Below are 24,514 nucleotides of genomic sequence, written 5' to 3'. Positions count from 1 at the left end.
TTCAGTCTATGAAAACTGCACAGATCCCATCGTCCTGCTGAGCGCAGACCTTGCGTCTCTATAGTAACCGTCACCATGGCACCAGAGGCCTGGATCCAACTTCCGGCACCACTGAGGCCCTGAGCTCCTGTCCCCCTCCGCAGCAGCCTCCATCCCACAACTCAGAAAGGAGACGTGGCTGGGCACCACCCTGAGGACATGCAAGGAGGGCTCTGGCCAGATGCAGGGCCCAAGGTGACAGGATTAAACATCAGGTGTGTCACCACGGGCCTACCTGCCAAGGGTATACACAGACCAAACACTTACTCGTAAGTTCAGTTTCAGTGCTTTGCTCAGACTGGCGGTGGGCAGTTGGGTTTCAACAGGCAGCAAAGCACTGGGGCAGACGGGCCTCTGTGTGGGCTGGCAGGGTGGGGCATGGAGCTCAGGGCGGGCCTGAGAAACCCCAGCTCCTTGGGGCTCCTGGACCTGCGGTCTCTCCAAGCCTCACTCTCCCATCTGCAAAATGGGAAGGCTAAACCATCAGTTCACTACAGGTGTCAGAAAAACAAGCACAGTGCCCTGCACCTGGCAGGCAACTGACAATTATGTGGAGAGGGAATTTGCACATAAGATAAAAAATGAATGTCATCTCTGTCAGTCAACAAAACTGTGACTCCCAGTTCCCTTTTCTCTCCCCTTCTTGATCCGCACTCTGTTCAGACCCAATTCTGTCGCATGAGCTTCAGATCATCTGTTCTCTGCCACCCCCCAGGCTCTCAGAAGGGTAATCACAGGTTTCTGAGTCACAGACCTGTGTTCTAATCCAGCTGCTCACTGGCCTTGTGACCCCGGGCAAGTTGAGTCACTTCTCAACCGTCTGCTCTCCTTGAGATCCCTTCAGTTGCAAGACTCAGAAATCCAACCAGGCTGGCTTAAGCCCAAAGGACAGCTGAGGTTAGGGTTGAAGGTTTAGCAAATAAACATTAGAGGATGCTCAATTTCATGTGAATTTCAGATAAACAACAACTAAATTTCTATACAGGTAGTTCTCAAATATTGCATAGGACATACTTATGCTAACACACACACACACACACACACACACACACACACACACACAGTGCATCAGAAACTCAAATTTAACTGCCAGCCTGCATCTTATCCGGCAGCCCTAGGTGGGGTGGGTATAACTAACTCAAGAAACAAGCTGGATCTGGGAGTTCAAGTAACCCCGTGAGGATTCTCTCCTTCTCTCATCCTGCTCCCACCTCCGGCCTTTGCTTTCTGCAGCCGCAAGGAGGACTGGTTATGCAGAGGACCCTCCCTCGTTCCTTCTTTCCTTTCACCCATCCTGTGTCCATGCTTGCCCCATACCTCTTGTCTATCACACTGTGGTTAGCCCTTCCCTGCCCTAAACTGTGCCACCTGTCAGGGCTCAGCAGCTTCTGATCTGGCCCTCTCACGGCCTCCTTCAGGTCCCTCTCGGCCCCACCAACAGGCTGGGCCCTCAGCCCTGGGGGTCTTCCCGCACGCTCTTCCCCTCCCTGGGAGTGCCCTACACGACTTTCTCCTCTTCTACCCGCTGCCTCCCTTTACCTGCTCTGATCACAGTGGACACAGCAGCTCTTCAAAGGTCACCTCTGACCTTCGTGTCCAAAGCCAGCTCTCGGCATTTAAGCCATTTTGGCTCTGGGCTTCAGTTTCACAATATGTTGGGTAAGGGGACTGCAGCCGTCAGCGGCTACAAACCCCAAGGACACAAGAGTTTGGGCCAGCACTTTAAATAAAAACCACAGCCCCGTCTGAAGGCAGCAAGAGCAACTGAGCTCTGGCCCCTTGTCAGGTAGAAAGGCAGACCCAGTATTGCCCATGTTTCTGATTTTCCCAAAGAAGAAGAAATCTTGGTATGAATGGAAAACTCTCAATTTTGAGTAGTTGTGCCCTGTTTGTGACCTCTAGACTAGACTGTCCGGTTCTGCAACCTAGGAACCACCCAGATTCTGGGAACCACATGCACAAGATACCTGAGAAGGTTATTTAAAATGCATTTTCTGGCTCCGTCTAGAATCTCTTAGGCAGGACCCCGGAATCTACATCTTACCAAGTGTCCTTAGGTGCTATGCTTACTAAAAGCTGAGAACTAAATCTTGGATTTTCCGTTTTAATGGGGTCTCACCTTTCATCAAAGTCCATTACAATGGGGGGGGTGGGGGTGGGAGCACCTTCCCTTTCACATTTTCTCTGCAGACAAGCCAACCCCTCACCCCAAGGCAACCTTGGAGCAGAGCAGGCGGTGGTGCCAGAACTTGCTGGAACAGGAGCTCCTGCCACCTGCCCATCACTGTGCCAGCTCCACTGCTACAACGTGTAGGCAGAGACAACAATGAGAAGCCTGAAGCTTCCAGAGGGATGGTCACTTGCCCGAGGTCACAGAGTCAGGGGTTCAAATTCCAGTCTGTAGGTCAGAGCACCCTGAAGAGCCTTCCACCAGGCCAAACCCTCTCCCCCCAGGAAGAAACATACAGAAGGTCATCATCATGTTGAAAGACGACTTTTGGTTCAGCGTCCCTCTTTCTTCCTGATTAGCATTGTCTGATCTTCCTGATCGCGTAAGGAGCACAAAGGGCTGATCACTTTATGATGGGGAGAAGGGTATGACAGGGTCACAAAGAGGGGAGGAGGACAGTGTGTGGCATTGGTGGGAGTAGATGGCTCCTGGGGACAAAACAAGGCTTCCCCAGTTATCAGCTCTAATAGACACCTTGCAGACACGGGTATGGCAGCCACCCACTGCTGTCCTTCCCCACCCAGCCCTCACACACTCCTCCTACCCGGTGTAGCTTGAGTGAAGTAGGATCATGGCAAAGTCTTAAATCACAAGCCCGTGCCCCCTGTAGCTGGGGGTCCCGTGGCACTTTGCTGCCGATTCCTTCTCTGGCCCGGTTTGCCTATATCAGTGTGCACGCCTATCATCTGGCCGCAGTTCGGGGACGTGCAGACTCTCAGCAAACATCTGAGTGCCTACCGCGTGCTTCTGTGTTGTGCTGGGCATAGACAACTGGAATTTGGTCTGTACTGAGCTAACAGAGCCGAAGTGTCTTATTGCCCCTGATGCGCTGTGGGAATGGAGCCGAGACAGAGAGAGGTGACTCACCTGGAGAGGAATCAGGGAAAAGTCTGTGAATGAAGTGGCCATAAGGGGAGGCTGGGAAAGGTGTGTTGGATCAGCCACATGGAGAGGAGGGCAGGGGCATTCTCTGTGGCATAAACCACTGCAAGGAATGCAGGCGGGTTCCAGTCCTGCCGATCCTGCCAGCCCTGCCGATCCTGCCTCCTGAACACTTCCTGTCCCCTTACCCCCAGCGCATCTCAAACTAGTCATCCATATAACTCCCTTGTGCATTAATTTCACGTTTGTCTTTTTGTCGGCATACCGGTTAAAACTTACGTTAAGAAGAATCTTTCTCCTACAACAGGAATTAAAAAATAAATTTCACTTATAAATTGTTGATCGCTAGAAAAATAAGAACACTGAAAACAAGGTAATGCTACTGAAATCCAGCCCCGGTTCTGCCACCCGGCAGAATCGGGAGGTGCCGAGTCTGTAGCCTGCGCTCTCGTCATTAAAAAGAAAGAAGAGCGAAGTATTAGAGAGGCATTGGGGATACTCAGCACCAGCCTGATATTTTCCCCTTGAGATAATCAGGATTGAGATAAGGTGGAAACGAGAGAGATATTTGCTTTAATGTTTTGTGTGTCCCCCACTAAAGCAACCCTAGATTCTAGGGTCCCCACGCTTTAAGAAGCCCTGTCCCAGCCAAATCCCAAGCCAGCTCCTAACTTAACGTGTGGGCCTCCATAGTTTCCTGCAGATCGGTGGTGCTCTTGGGAGGCAGTGGACTCCATGGCTGGACCCGGGGGCTGTCATGGTAGAAGAGCACTTTGCATGACAGTAACAACCATGACCCCCACAAGAGCAACAATCACCATCAGAGCAAACACTTACATAGTTCTTATTGTATACCAGACCATTTCCTAAGCATTTAAACATATTATTTAATCCTCACAAAAATATCAATGACGATGGTACCATTGTTCTGTTCCCATTTTACAGATGAGAAAACTGAGGCACGGAAAGGTTAAACACCTGCCTAAGAGCAAATTCATTCCATTTATATATTAGATTCCCATACAGAATCTCATTACTTTCTCCATTCTTTCATCCGGTCGCTCAGCAGACATGCGCTGAGTATCTTTTTTGTTTCTTTCCCTTTCATTTGAAGCAGTACTTATTTGTACTGAAACTCTACAACACTGTTTCTGGCTCTGCCCACACTTTGGTTTACATCCTTCATTCCCAGCATCCTCAAATGGCTTCCTGCTGCCTCTGTGGGCTGTGCCATGATGCACTAACCAGGTCACCCATCTGGACCCAGCCTCCTGTTCCCCCAGCTTCCAAACTGCAGGTGGCTTTAGCTGAGTCCTTGTCTGGGAACTGCAACATGGCCTTAAGTTCCGCTGTCCCACTCTGGTTGGGGTGGAGCACAGCTGGCAACTGGGGACAGACCATTGTAGGAAACAAAACGAAGACCTCTTGCACCGCTTCAGGACCACTGCTGGGGCCACCCCAGCTGCGGTTTCCCTGCAGGTCGGCCGAGACCTCTGTCGTGGCTGCACCACAGACAAACTTCCCCTGCCAGGCCTGCTCCCCATGCTCCCTCACAGCTGTGGCTCCTGAGCCTGACCGCCCCAAATGCCACCCATCTGAGTCTTATCCTGGGAAACGCCACCTAAGATACTCTACAGGGGCATCTGCTCCCATCCAAAGCTGCAACCAGCCGGTCTTCCCAGTGGTCCCTCCCCAGTCGAGACCCAAGAGGAAGGAGCCCCAGTCCGTCGGACCTTCCCCAAGGCTCTTGGTGGTACTAAAGTACCAGCGTCACCTCAACCTCCACAAGCCCTGAAAGCCATGGAGGTGGTTGGGTTTCTTTATTTACATGTTTTCATGCATTAGCTAATTATCTTTGTTTCCAGGCCCCATCACCATTTCCTCAAGTGTATCGCGGCCTCAGCTCTAATGACAGACAGCACACAGGCTGGCCCGGGAAGATGCTCCCTTTTAGGCCCACAGGGATCAGCCGGGGCAGGGGGTGGGGGGGATTGGATTACAGGGTGTCAGGGAAGGGTCACTGCTTCCCTACCTTGTCTGCCTTTGAGCAAGGAGAGAGCAATCAGCATTTGCCCTCCTTAAGGAGGCATCTTTCCGAGCCGGGCAGAGGAGGGCCTGGGTGATAAGTGACCCACCTTGCTCTATTCTTAAATGGCCTGTCTTTAAAAATAGCCTACAGCTGCCCCAGGTTTGACCCCTAACATTTCTTAAATTTAATTGCAAATTAAATTACTGTCTCAGCAATTCCATAGGCTTCCTACTGTAGCCTAAACCCAGCAATAAAAGCAGAAAACAAATGGAATTAGAACTCGTAGTCTGCAGAGGTGCTTTTGGGATGTGGACGGGAGGACTCAGGAGTAACCCTATTTAGCATAAACGAGGCAGTTGGACTCAGTCTGAAGGAGCTCCAAGTGAGAAGAGCAATATTGTTGGACGTATCTTCAAATCTCTTCAACATCCAGCCCAATGGAAGACGGCTGGATTCTCAGATCGGCTTCTACACTCAGGCTGGTTTGATAGCTTGTTCTGGTTCCAGTTAAAACGCATATACCTAGCTAGAAAAGGGAGCAGTATCTGAATAGCCTTTTCAGGTAACAGTGGATATTCTTTGGTACTACAGACACACTTGACAAGTCTGGGTTAAAGTTTGCTGTGATGTAAAGTCTGAAACCATGTTGCTGAACTTTTCTCCTCTGCCACCATAAAATCCATCAGTCTTGCACTTTTTTTTTTTTAAGATTTATTTATTCATTTCAGCGGGGGCAGGGGGCACATGCATTGGGGGTTGGGGGACCAAGGGAGAGGGAGAGAGAGTCTAAAGCAGACTCCGTGCTGAGCGTGGAGCCTGATACGGGGCCAGATCTCATGACCCTGAGTTCAGCACCTGGGCCGAAACCAAGAGCTGGATGCTCAACTGACGGCACTGCCCAGGCGCCTGTCTTGCACTTGGAACTGTCTTTCACCCATGTGAAACCTTGTAACATCTGGAATGTTCATTAGAAAACAACTGCTTCACAGACTCATGCAGAACTTCCAAACATTTACACATGTCACTATACAGCATCAAAAATTCTAATTCACTAGTATCACTGGAATTCTCTTCTAGGACATGTAATGAGAAGATGTTGAGTTCAGAACGGCAGAACAAGTTATCGAAACTTCTGATTTTCACCTAGCTTGAACTTTCTATTGGTAACAAATACTGCTTTCCTTAAAGTGACAGGCTCAATAATTCATTTTTGAGAGGACATCTGCCAATGCTCAAATACGAAAGATCACCGTGTGTCAGCTGTCCTTTCAAGTAAAGAGCACGTGTCATGAAAAAGCAATGATGGCTAATTCAGCTCACAATTCAATCACACACATGCTTTTCCTCGACCTTACCTACAATCACTGTGCTTTCGTATGTAGCCAAAGTGCTTGTATGTACTTCCCACTTTAATTTATACAGATTATTGAAAAGGCAAGGGTCGGGATATCATAAAGTCAATCACTTCATTGCCTCATTAAGGACATTCTTAAGTGAAATTGGCATGTGTTTTAGCACAACCGTATGATAGTGATGGGTACAACAACTCCTTGTACATTTTGATGTCATAGCCTCAACTGAAACCAATGCCAGCAGCTTTACCCACCACCGCTACAAATGTCAATAGAATGAACAAGGTAAATAATGTCCTAGACTTGTGAAAACAGTTTTGACCTCAAGAACCCCCGGAAAGAATTTCGCAGACTCCCAGGAGTCTGCAGGCCACACCTGGAGAGCTGCTAAGCTAGGGGAGCACAGCAGATATTAACCTCCAGAATCTTCCCAGTGGTCCAAGACAGATCATAAACAGACATGATTACCATATGATGCGATGGCAAAGAGCTCAATCTGTTTCGCACTGTAGAGACTGGCGAAGGTTTCACAGTGTAGGGAACTTTTGAAATGGCTCTTGAGGGTTAAGTAGGAGTTTGTCCAGAAAGAGAAGGTAGAGCTCTACATTCCCAGTTTCAGAAGGACAAGTCCTAGGAAGGTGCAACCTTTGGAAATAGGTATAAAGATGAAGATAAACAGGACCATTTGTATGATTAATAAAAATCATACTGGTCACCATCACAGAGCACCTACCATATACCTCACACTTCACATAACATCCTTATATATCATTCTCTCTAAAAAACTTGTGAATTACATGTAAATATCTCTTTGTTTAGAGAATGTGGGTAACTTCCTCAAGGACATGGAGCAAATTCATAAGGAAAATCAAGATTAAAACCAGGACTGCCTGCATTAACATACGTCAAGTGCTCAGAGACCGCCTGGCATACAGTAAACACTCAATCTGTGTGAGCTGCTTTCGTTGTTGCTATCGTCATAAAAATTACTGTTGTGACGTATCGATGAGGGCGGAGGAGTGAGCATATTCTTGCCTGGTAACAGTTGCATGACCCACTTTCAACAGTTGAGGGCAGAGGCTCTGTTAGCAGCATGCATTCTGAGCAGGTCTAGAAGCACAAAAAGATGTCCAGATATTTCTTTGGTTTTCCTGCAAGCAGTTCTATTCCTGAGGGCTGATTCAGCTGGGTCCCTCTGTTCAGTGCTGCCTGCCTGCCAAACCTGCATGGACCAGAGTAGCCTGAAGACAATGGAACAGGCCCCACAGCCCCGTCCCCAGGAAGGCCCCCCCTGGCACTCAGAGCCCTGCTGAGAAACACGGTGGGGTTGGCCTTGTTTCAGACAAGTGTCCTTCCTTTTTTAGTTCCCACCCAGCCACCTTCTGCAGGCTCCTTGGATGAGGCAGCCCATTCAATCCTGTCGGGCCCCTGAAAACAGAAAGATAATCAGTGCATTAAACTTTGATCTCTGCTGCTGTCACTCTAACGAGCAGGCCAAGAGAGCTCCCCGGCCCCGGGCTCTGTGCTGCCTGAAGCAGGCTGGCGCGCTGAGTCTGTCAGTCAGGTTAGCAAACAAAGCGCCCCACGATGCCAGCTGCCCCGGGTTTGGTTACTCTGTTCTCGGTACGTGAGGGGCTCTCGGCATTGTGTGAGTTCTGAGGACAGAATGTTGTGTGCGAGCTCCAAAGGCCAACTTGGGAAAATCAGTCACGTTGGGGCTTCCCACATCCTACTTCCAAATGCTTCTCGCCCGCAGGGACCTCGACTAGAGAGGGAGAACAACTCTGTGTGAAGACTTCATGGAAGCAATTCGTCATTTCCAATGCATTTTATCCTCTTTCTGAGGTTGGTGTAAATGTTCTGCCTGATGCAGCCTCAGGGGTTCAGTTTCTATGGCCTGGGCTCAGCTGTGACAGTGAAGCTCACGCGTTCTCAGCCGCTGGGTGCGACACTTCTCATCCATGAGTCAGTTTCATGCAGGGCACAGCAATTGGGAAGACTCCGGATAAGTCAGTTGTCCAAAAGACGCCTATCCTAGCATCGGGAATCAGGCCCAAGGCCAGTGTGATGGGATTCCGCAGTGTGAGTGCTTTCACTCCTCCATCTCCCCCAAGGGTTCTCTTTGCCATCAGGCTTGGCTGAAAAGAACTGGGGCTAGAACCAGTATTTTGGGGGTGTCTCTACTTGTACTAGACCTTTTACCCACACATTATCCCATTTCATCCAGAAAACCGCCCTGAAGTAGGGACCATCACCCCCAGGGACAGGCGATGACACAGAGGCCCGACCTGTTGATCAGCTTGCCCAGGTCCGCAAGTCTCGAGCAGAAGAGGATCCAGATTCAAGTCAGTGTGAACTCCAAGTCCATGCCTGATCTGTCACCCACATTGCTCCCACGGCATTAGGACACCTGGGTCTCCTGGGAGTGCTGAGGGAAACATCGGTAAGTGAGCATGAGTGAGGACTGGTTACTTCCAGTGAGAGGAAGTGGGGAGAAAAGGTCCAATGCCAGAAAGACATAAGGGCAAGGGGGCTGCCATGAGGAGGAGACGGGCAAGAAAACAAGGCAGGTCTACACAGTGCAAGAAGGGGAATCTGGGGACAGATGGGTTTGTCCCACGGTTGCAGTCAAGAGTGACCACCCTTCCAATTCCAGATCATTCCAAATTCCAGATCATTCCAAACTCCAAGGTTCAGCTTAAGCACCACCCTATCTGTGGAGCCTTCCTCCAGCCCACAGTGACCCTGATGGTTAGTAGCATTTGTGGCCTGAGCCGCCCTCTCTAACCCTCTCTGGCTGTGAATTGCATACAGACAGTCATACTGTGGTCTGTCTCCAGACAGAAAGCTCCCATCACAAAGGAGGTTCCTGCTGAGAGAGGAAGTTGCTAAAAGGGAGGATGCTGTCCTCTTTATTCCTCTTTTCTTCTTCAGAGAACCCAGAAGACTGGCAAAAACAAACATAGGCCCAAGTCAATAGATGTGGTGTTGAACTGTTCTCATTTTAGAGAGAAAACAAAGGAACTCCTATAAACGAGGTCAGCTGCTCCTGTGTTTTCCGATTTCCAACAGTAAGTCTCCTGATCGCGACTGCACTTCAAATCAAAGGCAAATAAATATGGACTGACTTATGGAAGGACGAGTGGGGAGAGAGGAAGAAAGGAATAGGAAAGAGGAGGTGGGGGAAAAGGGAGAAAGCTGAGGGGGAGGAGAGACAAGGGAGAGACAAGGAGAAGAAGAAGGGGGGGATGGAGAAAAGGGGAGGAGATAATGGGGGGGAGAGTTGAGGAGAGGAAGGAGGGGGGAAGGGTGGAGGGAGAGGAAATGAGGAGGGGAAGGATGATGAGGAGGGGGAGGAGGAGGATGGGGAAGATCTGAGGAGGGAGAGGGGGAGGAGGGGGGAAATGGGGGGAGGAGGGTTTTGCACTGGAATGGGACATAGAGCTTAAAACTGAAACGGGTACAAAATCAGATTGGTGACAGAAATAGCACTCTTTTTTCAAGCATGAATTCTATTTTGCCTAATCTAAAAAGAGATTTTTCTGAGATACAAACCTCCCCTTCTGTGCCTGCTTCACCAAGATGTAGGTATAATTGACTTCATCGAGTATGAAAACCTAACCCACCACAGAAGGAACTACATTCGGGGCTCTGTCAGGTTCATCTCCACAGAAATCTGGTGACAAAGCCAAATCTTGACGCAGAACAGACACCAGAATTTGCAGCCCAGCCATCTCTCACGTGGCCCGGCCCAGCACTGGGCTGGCACTCCAAGCACGCAGGCGGACGGGTTCCCAGTCGACAGCTAACACCCTGGGGGCCTCCCGTGCCCGCTGTAGTGTTTGGCGCGGGAGATGCTTCACGAATGTCTCACCCATTCACATCTCTGAGTTTACAAACACAGTCCATGACCGTCAAATTTAACCGCTTTCATTAACCTCAGGGTTCGCCAGCTCATCTCCAAACGGGCCAGATTGGAGACATTCTCTACAACATGGTTTTCATATTTATTCTTTCTGACCTGTATTATTAATAATAATGAACCTCACAGATGATTCGAGGTCCCTTGGCTGCCTGACCCCAAGTGGGCAGCCCTTTGAGTGCTGACTAGTCATGGCAACACGGTGTGGGGACCCCAGGTCCGACTTCCAGGGGGGATGCAGGTCCTCGTGTGACACAGATCAGAGCAGAGGAGGCTTGGTCATAAGGGTGAGCGCAAGCTGGGGGCCCTGAGGACAGGCCAACCATGGAGCTTACTTGACTCCCATCCCAGTCAGGACACAGCTCACGAAAAGCCTCTCTGACTTCAGCAGCCTCTATCACTGGCAGCCAGCACCAGCGCGCACTCCACACAGGGTGGGCGGCAGGAGAGCCTGGTGGCAGGCATGATCCCAAGGCCAGCAGGAGACATGCACTTTTAAGAAGGTGGGCCATACCTAACAACGTGGAGTCTGGTGGAGCCGCCTCTCCATTTTGCACAGTCTGTCCTCTAAAGCAGGCCCAGCAGGTGCAGGACACAGAGGGGGCTGCAGGAAGCCACCAGTCAAAGTATTCCAACCCTAGCTCACGTTCTGGACTCCAGGCCCAGCACCAGTCCTCTGGATGGGCTTCCTGTGGAATGACTTCTCCAATGAACCCAGCCGCTGCCCCTGTCCTGCTACTCCATCAGCTGTGGACATACTAACCCGCTGGGCAGGCTCATTCTCCCTTCCAAACCTTTATACGATCGCTCCCCCACCATGGGACCCTCTTTCCTCAGGTCTGAGCACAGGCAGCTTCTTCTTCTTCTTAGGTCTCAGTTCAAACAACACCTCTCAAAAGAAGCCTTCCCCGACCACCTCCTGATCTGAACCCCAAAGGATTTTGATCTTGATTTTGTTTATTTCTCACTTGCTTGTAAGCTCTAAAAACCGAGCCCATGCCACCTTTCCCTTACTCCCTTAGCCCAAATCCCACAGGGTGGTACACAGGGCAGTACACAGAAGGCCCCTGATAGACACTGGTTCAGATAAATGAATAGCGACTGGGTGACTGAGTGAATGCTTGTGTTCAGTTAAATAGTGAGGACCAACCCAGCTTCCCAGGGGCCATTCGATGCCAGACCTGTCCAGCCATGACACTAATCCCAAGTTCCCTGGGATGATGAGGCCAAAGCTCTCAAGAAGAACTTCCGGGTCAGGATGAGCTCTGGGTCCAGGTCCTGGTTACGTTATTTTCATTCAACACTGACTAATTCACAGCTTCCCTCTGAGTGGCCACCATGGTGACTCCCTTTTCACAGAAAAGGAGTCATACTTGGGGATATTAAGCAACTTGTTCAAGTACTTTGGCTATGAAGCCAAGGACCTCATTTGCCCTCCCTGGCAACCCAGGGCTCAAATGCCTCTTTCCCACTTCCCTATATAGCCACGTGGCCATCTGTGAGCCTGTGCCCAGAGGGGGCAATGCAGGGAAGAGAGCTGATCTCTGACAGAGCTGCCCCTCTTCCCTCACCCAACGAGTATCTACCAGGCCCTTGCTCGGCGCAGGTGCCAAGGCCAAGGGACTGAGCCGCATGCACCTGCAGCTCAGGGACACCCAGGCTGCAGGAAGCCACACCACAGTCTCCTTGTAGAAAGATTTTTCTTAATTAGAGGTGATGAAAATTCTTCCAGTTTTGAGATTTCTTAAAATTCCTTGGGAGTGGAGGCTGGTGGTAGACAGTGTGTGGAGTGAGCACCTAGTGTTTACAAGCAGGGGAGAGATTTCAGGCTAGGGGGTTGGCAGGTAGGACGAATGGGGAGGGTGCTCAGCCACAGGCAAGCTGGCTAGGCGGGCTGGCCTCCCAGGGAGGGCTTGCCCCAGTTTGGAGCCACTTCCTCCCCAAATTCTGACTTCCCAGCTCTCCAGCCGTGAGCTCTGGACCCTGGCAGAGGACCAGAGGGCACTGGTGTGGGGAAATGTGCCCCACTCAGCATTTTGTAGCAGGTCCTGGAGCAGAGGCACCGAGAGCTCTGCTGAGACACTGGAATTTTTCAATTTGAAGCCCAAAGTTCGTTCTTCCTCTCTCTCTTTCTTTCATGCATTCATTCCTGGCAAATTGCGCCTTCTCTCCCCCTCCCCTGGTGAAGCCCATTGTCATTCCGGTGGCATTTCAGCCCACTGCAGGCACAGCGGAGGCTCCCTCTTCCAGATTTCTCTGTCGAATCGCTGGCAAGGACAAAGCCGTTAGGAGCAAGATTGGGTAACTAGCTTTTTAATTTCATGGCCGGAGGTTGTCAGGACAGTGCAGAGAAAATTGCCAACGATTCAGAGAGCAGCCCATGAATCTGGGGCAGAGCAGGCAAGAACAAGGGACACTTCAGCTGGGGGGTGGGGTGGGCAGTGGGGCTGGGTGCTGGCAGCCACTCGGATGAGAAAGTTCTCTTCTTCCAAATTTCTTTCATTTGGATCCCATGTTAATTTAAAAAGATCAATTCAGCAATTTTTCACCCTTCCGCAATAAAGTGTTTTAGATGGCTGAGAAAGTGAAAAGAAGGGTACTCTGAGGATCCTTCTTGTGGTGGGGTGGGGGGGTAAGGGATCAGGTGATCACAGGTTGCTATGAAATGGGGCTTGTAAATTTGAAGGAGAGTTGCTGTCTTTCCAGATCATTTTTGCCAATCTGGATGACAGCACAAGTATGCCTCCGGGTTAAGACTCACTGTCAGAGTGGAAAAAATGTGCCTCCCAACCCCCAGCTCAGCGAGAGCTGCTGTGTGGCTGTGCATCAGAGGCCTCCCTTTCTGAGCTCTGGAAATTGAGAGGACTGAAGAAAAGAATCCCCAGTATCTTTTCCCACCTTTATGCTTCTCGGCTTTTTCCGAGCTCATCAGGAATCCTTTCATTACTTTAAACGTGAAGTCTCTGGTCTCTTGGGCATAATCTCAGATGGGTTGGAACTGAGAGGACGGAGCTGCGACTACCCAGGAGGTGAGTGACAGAGGCGCATCAGGAAGGATGGCCTCCATTCTACAGTCCTGCCACCCCAGTGTCCCTGGCTGGATCTGCTCTGCAAGGTCACACTTCCAAGGATAAAGTGGTAAACTCACATAGGGGGTTCGATTTACAGTTCCCAGAATGCTCCCGAATGCATTTTCTTTCAAATACATTCCTCGGAACTACCCGCAAAGTGAGGGCGTATTATTTGCTGTGTATTACAGATAAGGAATGTATGATTCACCTGCCTAAAGGTGGTCCAAGTCTGACCAGAACCCCTGAGCCCAGTCCCCTCTGGCTTGCTTTGGCCTAAGATAGAGAAGGTTTGCTCCTGGGGAAGCAACTCATTCAGGGGAAGAGAAGCTAGTCACATCCCGCCTGTCCCTCCCCGCTGCCTCCCGGCAGCCTCACAACCGCCCCTAAATGCCTGTTTTGGTCCAAGGCTCCTAGTCTCCAGCAGCATGATGCTGGGTGATTTAAACTGAAAGGGCATTTACAGAAAGATACTGGGCAGCTCACAGAACATATGGGAAAGCTGGAAAATGAGGCTTAGGAAGCAGGCAAGGAAAAAGGGAGGTCACACAGCCAGAAGCACAACCCAAACCCTTGCTACAGAACCAGCCCAGCACTGTCTCCTCGGCAGGTGCTAAGAACACCCAGCCCCTGGCCCCCCCAGGCTCAGCACCGTCTGGGCTGGCCTTGGCCCCTGAGCTGCAAGGGAGGCTGGGAGAGTGGGTGTGGATCTGGCATTTTCACCTTGTACAGCGAGGCTCAGAGGGCAAAGTCCCAAACAGGAAGTGCACTGGGACGCCTGGCAACCACGAATGGTCAGGTAGGCTACATAATGCTGTGATCACACAAAAATCCTAAATCTGAGTGGCTTCAAACACTAAACGTTTCTTTCTCCTTCACTGTGTCTATGTACCAAGGGCCAGCTGGGAGCTCGGCTCCAGGTCACTCTTGACCTAGATCTCAGGCAGACGGAGCACCCACCATTTCAAATACTGTCCACTGTCACCCCGACAGAAAGGGAGAGTCAAAGCAGCAATTTTTAAAGGCCCAAGTCCGGAAGGGGCACGTGTCACTTTTACTCATGGGTCACTGGCTGGACTACTCACATGGCCCCACCTTGGGGCCAGCAGGTGCAACCCTGCCTCAAATGTAGGAGGCAGACAGCTGGGAATATCTGGAGAATAGCATGAGTGATTCATTCCACATTTCACCACCTGAAGCCTGCCAACCACAGCCCATCGAGGGAAAGAGCAGAAGAAAGGGCACTGAAACAGACCAGAGTTTCATTCTAGGTAGAGCTATGAAGATCTGTGTATTCCTCTAGCATCCCCAGAGGCACGAGGAATCCCCACTTTGGGGTGCGGTCACAGAAGGCAGTCCACTCAGAGTACAAGCGGCAGCAGCAAACGTCCAGAGCTCAGCTGACAATGAAGCACCAGACGCCCTGGGAGGAATCGGAGCAGGAAGCCAAGAGCAGCTCCTGGAGCTGAGGCAGCCTCGTCCTCCCTCACAGGCTCCTGACCACTCTGCCATCTCCCCAGAGAGATGGGCACCTCTCCGTAGCTCTTCCTTCTCTCTGGAAATAAACCCTTTGTGTGAAACTGGCTGACAGGCAGCAGGAGCCGGGACATCTACGGGCCGCTGGGACCTAATCCATTTCAGCCACAGAGAGATGACAGGCAAGCAGAGTCCCAGAAAAAGGCCGAGAAGCCAGGTGCCAAGAGCGAGAGTCAACCTGCCTCTCTGAAGGGCCTCACACACCCGGGTCCGACGAACCCCACAGCCCTTCCTAGAACTGTAATGTTGACACTTCTAAAAGGAGTGAGAACAATTACTCTTGACTAACCACCAACAGACTAAACACCAAAGCTCCAGCCACCCAGCGCAGGGAATACAGTTGTAGCTTCTGAGAGAAGTGGAAGGTACAGAGATACAGCACAGACCACTAGTTTCCTCCCTGTATACATGTGCCACTCCTTCCTTAGTAATATGAACCCTAATTTTTAACTGGAGACTCTACCAGAAAGCTCCAAGACCTTCGGGTCAGGAGACTAGGGCAGCCATCTTGGATCACAAGGCAGCACTTCCAAGATGGTGGAGCTTAGGGTGGTCATGGAGCCACTGTATCTGCCCAGCACTGCCTTCCTCCAGACTTTTACATAAGACAAGCTCTTGTCTTGCACAAGCTACTGCTATTTTGTGGTTAACAGTTATTAGCAGCAAAACACAACCGTGAACAGCTGTAGCATAAAGCAGGAAAGTCATGTTAACCACTCTTGTCTTCAAGGGAGCGTGGAGCTTGTTAAAAGGATCACCTTCCTGTTTGGATGACCTTCTTGATCGGCCAGGAGATGCAAAAGTCGGCCTGGGGCTGTCTGCAGAAAGGAGCTGAAGAACTGACTTGCAGAGGATCCCATCATGAAAAGTTGGCATTCTGTTGGCAAATCATGAGGGTGGGAGTGAAGAGGCGACAGGGCAGAGGGAGAGGAGCCAGGAAATAATAAGTTGGCCAGAGGCTAGTGCACTCATGAGGAGAAAAAGCTGACCACGAATCCCTCAGGACATGGAAAGTCCTCTGAGAACAAGAAGGTTGAAAGGACAATTTGCAGTTTGTTTTCAACGTTGCTGAAATGTCATTGCTTCCTCTGACACCTCTGGAATTTCGGTCAGCATCAAAGAATCAAGACGCTGAGTTTCATACAAAAATCCAGAAGCTATGATGAATGTGGTAGAGGAAGGAGCTCCAAAGCAGAGGTGACCATGGAGATTCTGCAGAAATCATGCAATGGGTCAGGCATGGTCTTCTGCAGGGCCCAGGATGGCCAGGGTGGGGGCAGCGGGGTGAGCGGTCTTCGACAGCTCCCAAGGGGCAGGAAGCCCTAGCCAACACCAGCCCTGTGAGAAGACTCCTGCAGGCTCCTCACTGGTCTCCCTGCCTCCAGCTTCACCCAGTCCCACCATGTTCTGTGCTGTCCTAGAGAAAACTGCACATCGGATGCCGGTCCTGCCCTATTAAAAACACATGGTGCCCATCCCAAGGTCAAATTCACCCTCTGAAATGGTAGCATTTGGGGCTCCAGCCTACTTCATCAACCTCGCCTCTTGCTGCCCTACTCCCACCCCAGACCGCATGTGGAATACATTTTTTTTAGCCCCACAGAGCTCACAGGCTTGCAACTCTTTTCAGAATACATCGGTGCTCTTCAAGCATCTGAGCCTTTGCCTAAGATGTACCCTCTGCCTGGGACTCGGAGCCTCTCCCTTCTCGGCCTACTGATCCAGGAAATGTTCTTAATCACAACACAGAGGAGTTCTGGATGATTTACGCAGTGAACATACGTAGTAAATGACACATGGTTCCCAGAATCTCTGGGAGGGCCAGAGAGCCAGGCTTGAGGGTGGACAGGAGCCACACCCGAAGTCACACTACGGATTGTAGCCTGGCGACACTACAGCCCCAATGCTAGGACAGACAGGACAGCAGGTATCAGACCCACGCGGGAATGCCACCATGGCTCCCTCTGACAGGGACGGCACACCGCCCCCCTCCCCTGACCCGCTTCCTCACATGCTCCCCACTGCGTCAGACCGCCTGGGTGGCTGGCCTCAGATGGCTGGAGTCAAGGCCACACGTTTAGGAAGCTAAGAAGTCAAGTCCCTGCGCTCTACATTTCCCGCCAAGACTTATAAGCTGGGGATCTTCAAAGGAACTCCTTCTACACGGAATGGCAAAAGCTCACTGCTCTCACTAGGACCCTTCTCGAATAGTGCCTCCTTTGTGATATCCCCAAGGTGGCCTTGAGCCATTACCTGCACCCTCTCTCTTCCCCCTGTACCTCCCTCCCTCCCCAGGCACTCTACTAATGATCTTCCTCCAGCTTCTGAACTCCTCCAGGATGAGGACCAAGGCCATAGTTCATGTGGGTATCTCCCCTCTCTTCCCTCTACCCATCTGGACCTAGAACAGAATACAGATACCATTGTTTCCAAGCGAACACGTAAGTGGTTTAGCTCCACTGTTAAGCATACATACTTCCAGGAGAACCATGGGTAATGAGAACCATGGGTAATAAGAACCATGGCAAACTGAGCACTGTACTGATTTCCATCCTGGTACTTTATGTGCCATATTTTATTAATTCAAAAAACTATAGCAAGTAGGGATGATTTGGATCCTCTCTGTTTTGCAGGTGGGGAATGTGAGGCCTATTAGGGAAATTAATTAACTTGTTAAAGACACTCAGCCCATCCCGCTGACCTGGGCCCCAAACCCATGGCTACCTCATAGGGTTGGCCAGAGAAGGCAATGCAAGGAAATCAGGGGGATGGCCCGGCACTCACTTCCTCTGTAAGACCATGGACACCTTCTAGAGCCTTCTTGCCTACTTTGTCTCAGGAGAGTGTAAAGACACACATGGTGTGGGAGCTCCCAGGAGCTCCCCCATGCACCCCTGTCCCTGAGCCCAGAAAGATTATGAATGTCCCAGTGTAGTCTGGAATGCCCAGCAGAGCAGCCACCAGGGCAGGGGGTGGGGAATAGAGGACAGCTGGTAGAGGCAGAGGGAGGGGTGAATATAGCTGGTTGTCATGTCACATGGGAGGAACCTGAGCTCCAACAAGAGAGATGACCCATAATTCATAGCTGCAATGTGGCAGGCCAGAATTCCATCCCCAGCCTGTCTCCAGAGGTCACAGTCCTCCTACAACTTTATAGAAGGTGGAATCCAGGTTTTAGAATCAGGCAGACCTAGTCTGAGCTTTGATTGCGACTTCCCCTCTCTATACCTTAGTGTCCTCACCTGTAAAACGAGAAGAAGGTCTGTCTGCCTTGCAGAGCGGTTGGCTCAACTACGGGCCACAGGGGTATGGAGCTCCCATCAGGGCCAGTAGAGAGTAGGCACTCAATAAATAGGACTTCCCTTCTTCTGGCCAGAGCACCCTGCGGTTCTGTCTCTCCTCCCGTCATAAATCTTTGGAATTTTAGCTGTGTTTCCATGAAGACCCAGCACGGCCTAAAGCTGGCTCTGCTCTCAGAAATGGAAGGGACCCCCCCCTTCTCCCCCTTCCGCTCCTTGTGGAGACACCCCGGTCTCCACAAGAGACCGCTGCTTGCCTTGGCAGAGCCAGGCTACAGAAAGTGGGCCCCAGACACCCAACACCAGGCCTTTTTCTGCCTGCCCTGGACCCATCATGGTGTGGTGTGGGGCTGGGGGGATGTCAGGGGAGCCACTCCCCTGGGCCTTGCCATCCAATCCTCCAATTTACATATTATCTCCAAATAAGGCTAAATATACAGTCACAGAGAAACACCAAAGGGACGAAGAAGACAACTGCCACACAGCTTTTAACTTTATCTGATGGCTACACCTCAGAACATGGGGCACACTTATGAATTTATACACATCACATATGTGCTAAGCCCCTATTATCTTAGAAGCAGCACAATCCCATGACACCGTGTGATGTGTATGTGAAAGATGTTTGATTGTTAAGCACTGACACCTCTCAAAGAAGGCTCTTCTGGCCACCCTGGTCCAACTCCCTTCTTTTGACAGACTAGAGATATGAGGGTCAGGGAGGAGATGTCACTGACATATTCAAGGGAACCCTTCCCAAAGGTAATTGCTTTTAGGTCAAAGTGGCCACCTGGGAATGAGGGTGGGGGTTGGGAGGCAGAGCTGGGGACAGAATGATGGGAAGAAGCTAAAATCCCACAGGCTGAAGATAATCACCACCTCTGGCCTATTGATGGCGCTGGAAATTTCCACCCAGAGAGACCAGAGTCCCCAACCCTGGCCCATTGTTAGAACCTTCCAGGAAACTTGTTTAAAAATGCAGATGGCCTTGACCTACCTCTAGGGACTGCTTCTGTAGGTTTGGGAGGGATGGCCGAGTGACTCTTGTTTTTAATAAGGGAATTTGGATGGCTATCAAAATTGAAGAAGGACTGATGGAAGCTGTCTCGGAGGGGGCACCTACATCGTAAACGAGATTGATGTACAATCATTTCTAGACAGGAGCTGAAGGGATGGGGCCTGGCATTCAGTCAGTCACTCACTCGGGAGTTCTTAGCATTCAGTTACTTCACAGATGATGGACTTAGTGGAGGAATGGGGTCACGATTGTGTCTGTCAGAATGGACCAGGGTCTGCTGCACTAACAAACAATTCCAAAAGCTCAGTGGCTTCCAACCAGTTTCTCACTCCTGCTACAGGTCTACTAGGAGCCAGTGGGGCCTCTGCTCCACATATCCTCACTTTGGGGCCCAGGATGACAGATCAGTCGCTATCTGAAACCATGCCAGTTATCACGGGCAGATGGAAAGAGAGTTCTTGGAGGGTCTCATGTTGGTATTTAAATGTTCTGGCCCAGAAGTATCACAAGTCACTTCTGCTCACAAGTCACTGACTAGAACGAGTTACATGGCCCCAGCTCACCCTTAGGGTCTTGTTTCATGTGCCTTCATGCTAGAGGAGGAAGGGGTGGGTGCTTCTATCAGCAAGGCCAGGCTTTCCCAGGGGCCTCCACGGATACCTCTCTGATCAGAAGCAGGACCTATGGTCACCCCCCATAGGTGACCATAGCAACAGGGGAATCTAGGGAAGGATGTTTTAACAGGGCTTGCTGCAGCTTCAAACAAAACTAGGTTCTGTTAGTAAAGAAGTAGAACAGATATTGGATTAGCAATGAGAAATAAATATGTAGTAGATCAGGAGCATCACAGGAGAATGAGAGATGGCATGAGAAGTATGACGACAAAGGCAGACTATGGGTCCAGACCCTAGCAGCAATAGCATGGAGGGCTTGACTAGGAGCTCGGCTTTACTGAGCTCACCAGTTTAGAGGTCAGCTGAGTGGTTTCCTAGGTCATCACAAGATTAAAACTCCTAAAGTAACATGTACGTTAATTCTGGATACCTATTAATCAAGATCTTTGCCCCACTCATAGACTATAACCGAGTACACCAAGGTGTTGTACCAAGACCATATCGTTAGCTATTAAGGGTCTACTATTCACCAGGTTCTGCATATATATGATGGCTGATTTTCAGGACAACAGAAGGGAGGTATTAATATCATCTCCATTTTACAAATGAGCAAACCGAGGCTCCAATGGGTTCATGGATGACCCCAAGGCACACAGCCAAGAAGCAGAGGTGCTGTGTCCAAACCCAGCCCAGATTCCAAACTTCCCACTCCTTTCTCAATATGATCTGAGGTTGCCTCTTTCACCAGAAATCCTTTAGTAAAAATCATTCAAAATGACAATGTGTTAAAAACACCGGAGCCTGAAATGTTACCTGAGATGCATGTCCAGTAGGAAAGATGGTGATCGTACTGATTGGGGCTATGGACTCCTGCTTATTAAAGCCCTGGTTTTCAGTGTATACTTGGATCCATTTTGTCATTAGATATGCTGGAAAATATTAGAAAAAAACAAACAAAATGAAGCAGCGGAGATCACATGGTATAGATGGAGCCAACACGCTACAGACAGGCAATCTTGAGAAACTCTGGATACTGTTAATTAGGAAACGAACAGCTGTCCAGACTAAGAACTGGCAGAGCTCTCTGGACGGCGACACGGAAGCGAGAAGAAAAAGGGCCGCACCGTGAACATGAATAAGAATCAACCATGTGTCTACCCCAAGTGGCTGTGGTATCTAAATGCAGCCTTGGATTCAGTTCTTAGGGCTCTGGAATGCTCTTGCTTAGGGACCAGGATCTTGGATTACATGGTTGGAAGGTTACCAGGGCAACCCACAGATTGACTTCTAACCTTGGGGTATGCTTCCTGGCCCAGTCTCCTAGTCCATGTGGTCATAAATCATGGACCATTTAGACACATAATGCGGACAGCTTACTGGACTGTACATGACTCCTCTGAATATTGGCTATATTCTGACATTTGCTTGAAGGCAGTATCAAAAATCTTAAACAGCCTTATCCTATACTTAGAAAAGCAAATTTCCCATTCATACTTTTTTTTTCCCTCCATCATACATTTTCCAAGTGCCTGTATATACCAGGCACTCTTCTAGGTGAAACAGACAATACATTCAGGGAATTTAGAGGTCAGTGGGGGAGACAGAGTTAATTAAATAATGCCCCAACCCGGGGGTAAATCTGCAACTGAAATGTTATTAAACATTTGCTGAGGACCAGGAATTACACTAAATGGATCTCCACAATGGCGCTTAATCCTCTCCAAGGTCCTGAGGAGTAGAAGCTTGGAGACTGTGATTCAGCTTTCCCAAAGCCACACTGTCCCAAAGTGACAGCTGGAATTCCAATCCTGTACCACCTGATGCAAAAAGCCCTGCATGCACTCAGCTGCTTTTTTCATATCTCCCTTGGCAACCTATAGATCTCAACCCTTTCCAGCTCCTGCCCTTTCTCCTTTGAGACTTGGACTTGGGCTTAATGGGGCTTCCACTCTTTTATGCAGTCTTTGATATAAAATAGTCCAGAACCTAGTATGTCCAAGTCACTGGGATTGGGAAACTTGTTAGAGACCAATTTTAAAACTGAGACTCAACAATTATTTTCACCCGAAGAATACCTGAAAATGAGACTACCTGGGCCAAAGTTAAGGCAATCATCTCCGTAGATTTTGCTAAAGGTCCTGGATTATCAACAGAGCAATGGTGCCCCCTAGTGCACTGTGTATTACACACTCCTTGACTGGAGATGAGAGCGTCCTGATATAAGTGGTGGCTTCCTATTTAGATGAATAATAAGCCTTCCTTAGGCTTGACCACCTTGACTGCCCAAACCCCCACCCCACACCATTTATATCAATTCCAGAGGCAACGTCACAGATATATGGTGCACATCTTCTCACAGTTCAGAATTCCGCCACCTGGGACACAAGGGTCCCCACACTGAGATTGCCCGAAGGGTAAACCACCTATTGCCAATCTCCAGGATCACTTTCCCATGAGAAATAAACTAATCCGGTATTTCCTGCTATAATGACTCTCACTTTTCTGGAGGTTGTGGCTTAGGTGATACCCACCCTCCACACACACACACTCTGACCCTATCCTAAACATACCAGAGACAGACAGGAACTTACACATTCACTTTGAACTAGGTTTTGTGCTTCAGGCGGGGGACACAGTGATGAACAACAAGGCGTGGTCCCAGCTCTAAAGCTTACATGCTAGTAGGGGCAACAAGTGGCTAATGAGTCTATTAAGTATTTACTTTTGATTATAATAACCGCTACAAGAGAGTCTGCTCTGAAAGTCTACATCTGTGACACCAAAGGCAGATAGGTTCTGAGGGTCAAGAAGAGGAAAGAAAGGCGTACCGTGCCAAAATGGAGAAAAGGCTGGGAAAAGTGATCAGAGAGCTTGGAAGAGAACAAACCTGGGGCACAAGCAGCCCGAATTGGTCTTCTCCTGGGGCAAAAGGTGGTTAAGTGTGAAGTCAGTCAGAATAGGCATTGGGTCAATTCAAGGATGGTGAGGTATTAAGAGAATGTCATTAACAGTAACATTTGTCATTGAGAAAGACTGAGGTGGATGTTAAAGGATGAGTATAAACTAACGCCTGGGGGCACCTGGGTGGTTCAATGGGTTAAGCCTCTGCCTTCAGCTCAGGTCATGGTCTCAGGGTCCTGGGATCAAGCCCTGCATTAGGCTCTCTGCTCGGCAGGGTGCCTGCCTCTCTGCCTACTTGTGATCTCTGTCAAATAAATAAATAAAAATTTTAAAAAACTAACACCTGAATATTTAGTTTGAAGATTAATTTAAACTCTCTTGAGTAGGAAATGTTAACGCGGAGAGCATCCCAGACCTGTCTATTCTGCCTCTGCCCAGTAACCAATGGTGTTGCAGGATTTATTATTTACATCCCCTGCACTGTTTATAAAAGATGAGGAAATAACAAAAGCTGACCTAATTGTTCTAGGTGGGCAGGAGTTGAGCCAATAATAGGCAAAAGGCTGAAAGGAGGAGAGGAGAGTGGTGACCTCCATGGGGTTCCCGTGGTGAACCAAGGCTAAAAACAAATTAGGATAAAAAGCCTTACCTAGTGCGTGACGCCCTCTAGATCTCAGGAGGTAGCATAGCTTGGGTTAAAAGCTGCAAGATTTGTATTCAGAAAACCTGGGTTCAAAGCCTCCTCTTCAGCCTCTAGCTATGTGACCAGAGCAACAAACTCTGTCTCCATTTTTGCATCTGTAAAACAGCAAGAACAGTATCTGCTTTTTAGTTTCTTGTCAAGCACTGGGTGTAAAGGGCTTAGCATCATCCCTGGCACATTCCAATTACTCGATATTAGTTTCTTATTATTATCACCATTATTATTGACAGTGTCTATTATCTGGGACCAAATCCACACACTTAAGAAATTCAGGGAAATTTTTATCTTCTTCGTCACAATATTCTGTTATTTTCCATTTTTTAAAAAAGATTTTATTTATTTATTTGACAGAGAGAGCGATCACAAGTAGGCAGAGAGGCAGGCTCCCCGCCAAGCAGAGAGCCTATGCAGGGCTTGATCCCAGAACCCCTAGATCATGAACTGAGCTGAAGGCAGAGGCTTAACCTACCGAGCCACCCAGGCGCCCCTATATTCCAATTTTTAAAAAGATAAGTATGCACTGCTACTAAACTTGAAGGAGGAAAAAGTACCTACACATTTTGACATAATATAAATTTGATTGGTCCACTGTTGCCCAAATTTCCCGGGCTCCTATTGTTCAAGGAGGGCGTGGGTGTGCACGTTAAAAGCAGACTCCTTGGCCCCAACGGAGAAATACTGAATCCGAACATCTCAGGGACAAATCTGTTACTCTGCACTTTTACTCAGTCCCACAGATGGTTCTCATAATCGGACTCTGGCTGAGACCTGCTGATTCCAAGCGAGCAAGGCAGTGACTGGACGAGGAACGCCTGCGCAGGTTCTGGCAATCATGAGCGCCTGAGCCTACAATTCCCACACTGCCCCACAAACTGGCGCCTAGAGGGCCGGGGCCTTACGGGAGTTGTAGTTTCCACCGCC

General features: G+C 49.6%; 1 long non-coding RNA gene across 1 annotated transcript; it reads right to left on the bottom strand.

Moving 5' to 3' along the window:
- Nucleotides 1–5,554: 5,554 nt before the first annotated feature.
- Nucleotides 5,555–24,291, bottom strand: LOC125100134 (uncharacterized). The gene is made up of 4 exons (XR_007127462.1): nt 24,149–24,291; nt 23,540–23,688; nt 20,803–20,918; nt 5,555–7,960 (listed from the first exon to the last, which is right to left on the bottom strand). It is a non-coding gene; the product is annotated as an uncharacterized LOC125100134 (long non-coding RNA).
- Between the last annotated feature and the right edge of the window lie 223 nt (nt 24,292–24,514).

Source organism: Lutra lutra, chromosome 5 (assembly GCF_902655055.1).
Source record: "Lutra lutra chromosome 5, mLutLut1.2, whole genome shotgun sequence".
Taxonomy (NCBI): domain Eukaryota; kingdom Metazoa; phylum Chordata; class Mammalia; order Carnivora; family Mustelidae; genus Lutra; species Lutra lutra.
Note: the sequence above shows the minus strand (reverse complement) of the source record. Positions and strands in the feature narration are given on the sequence as shown.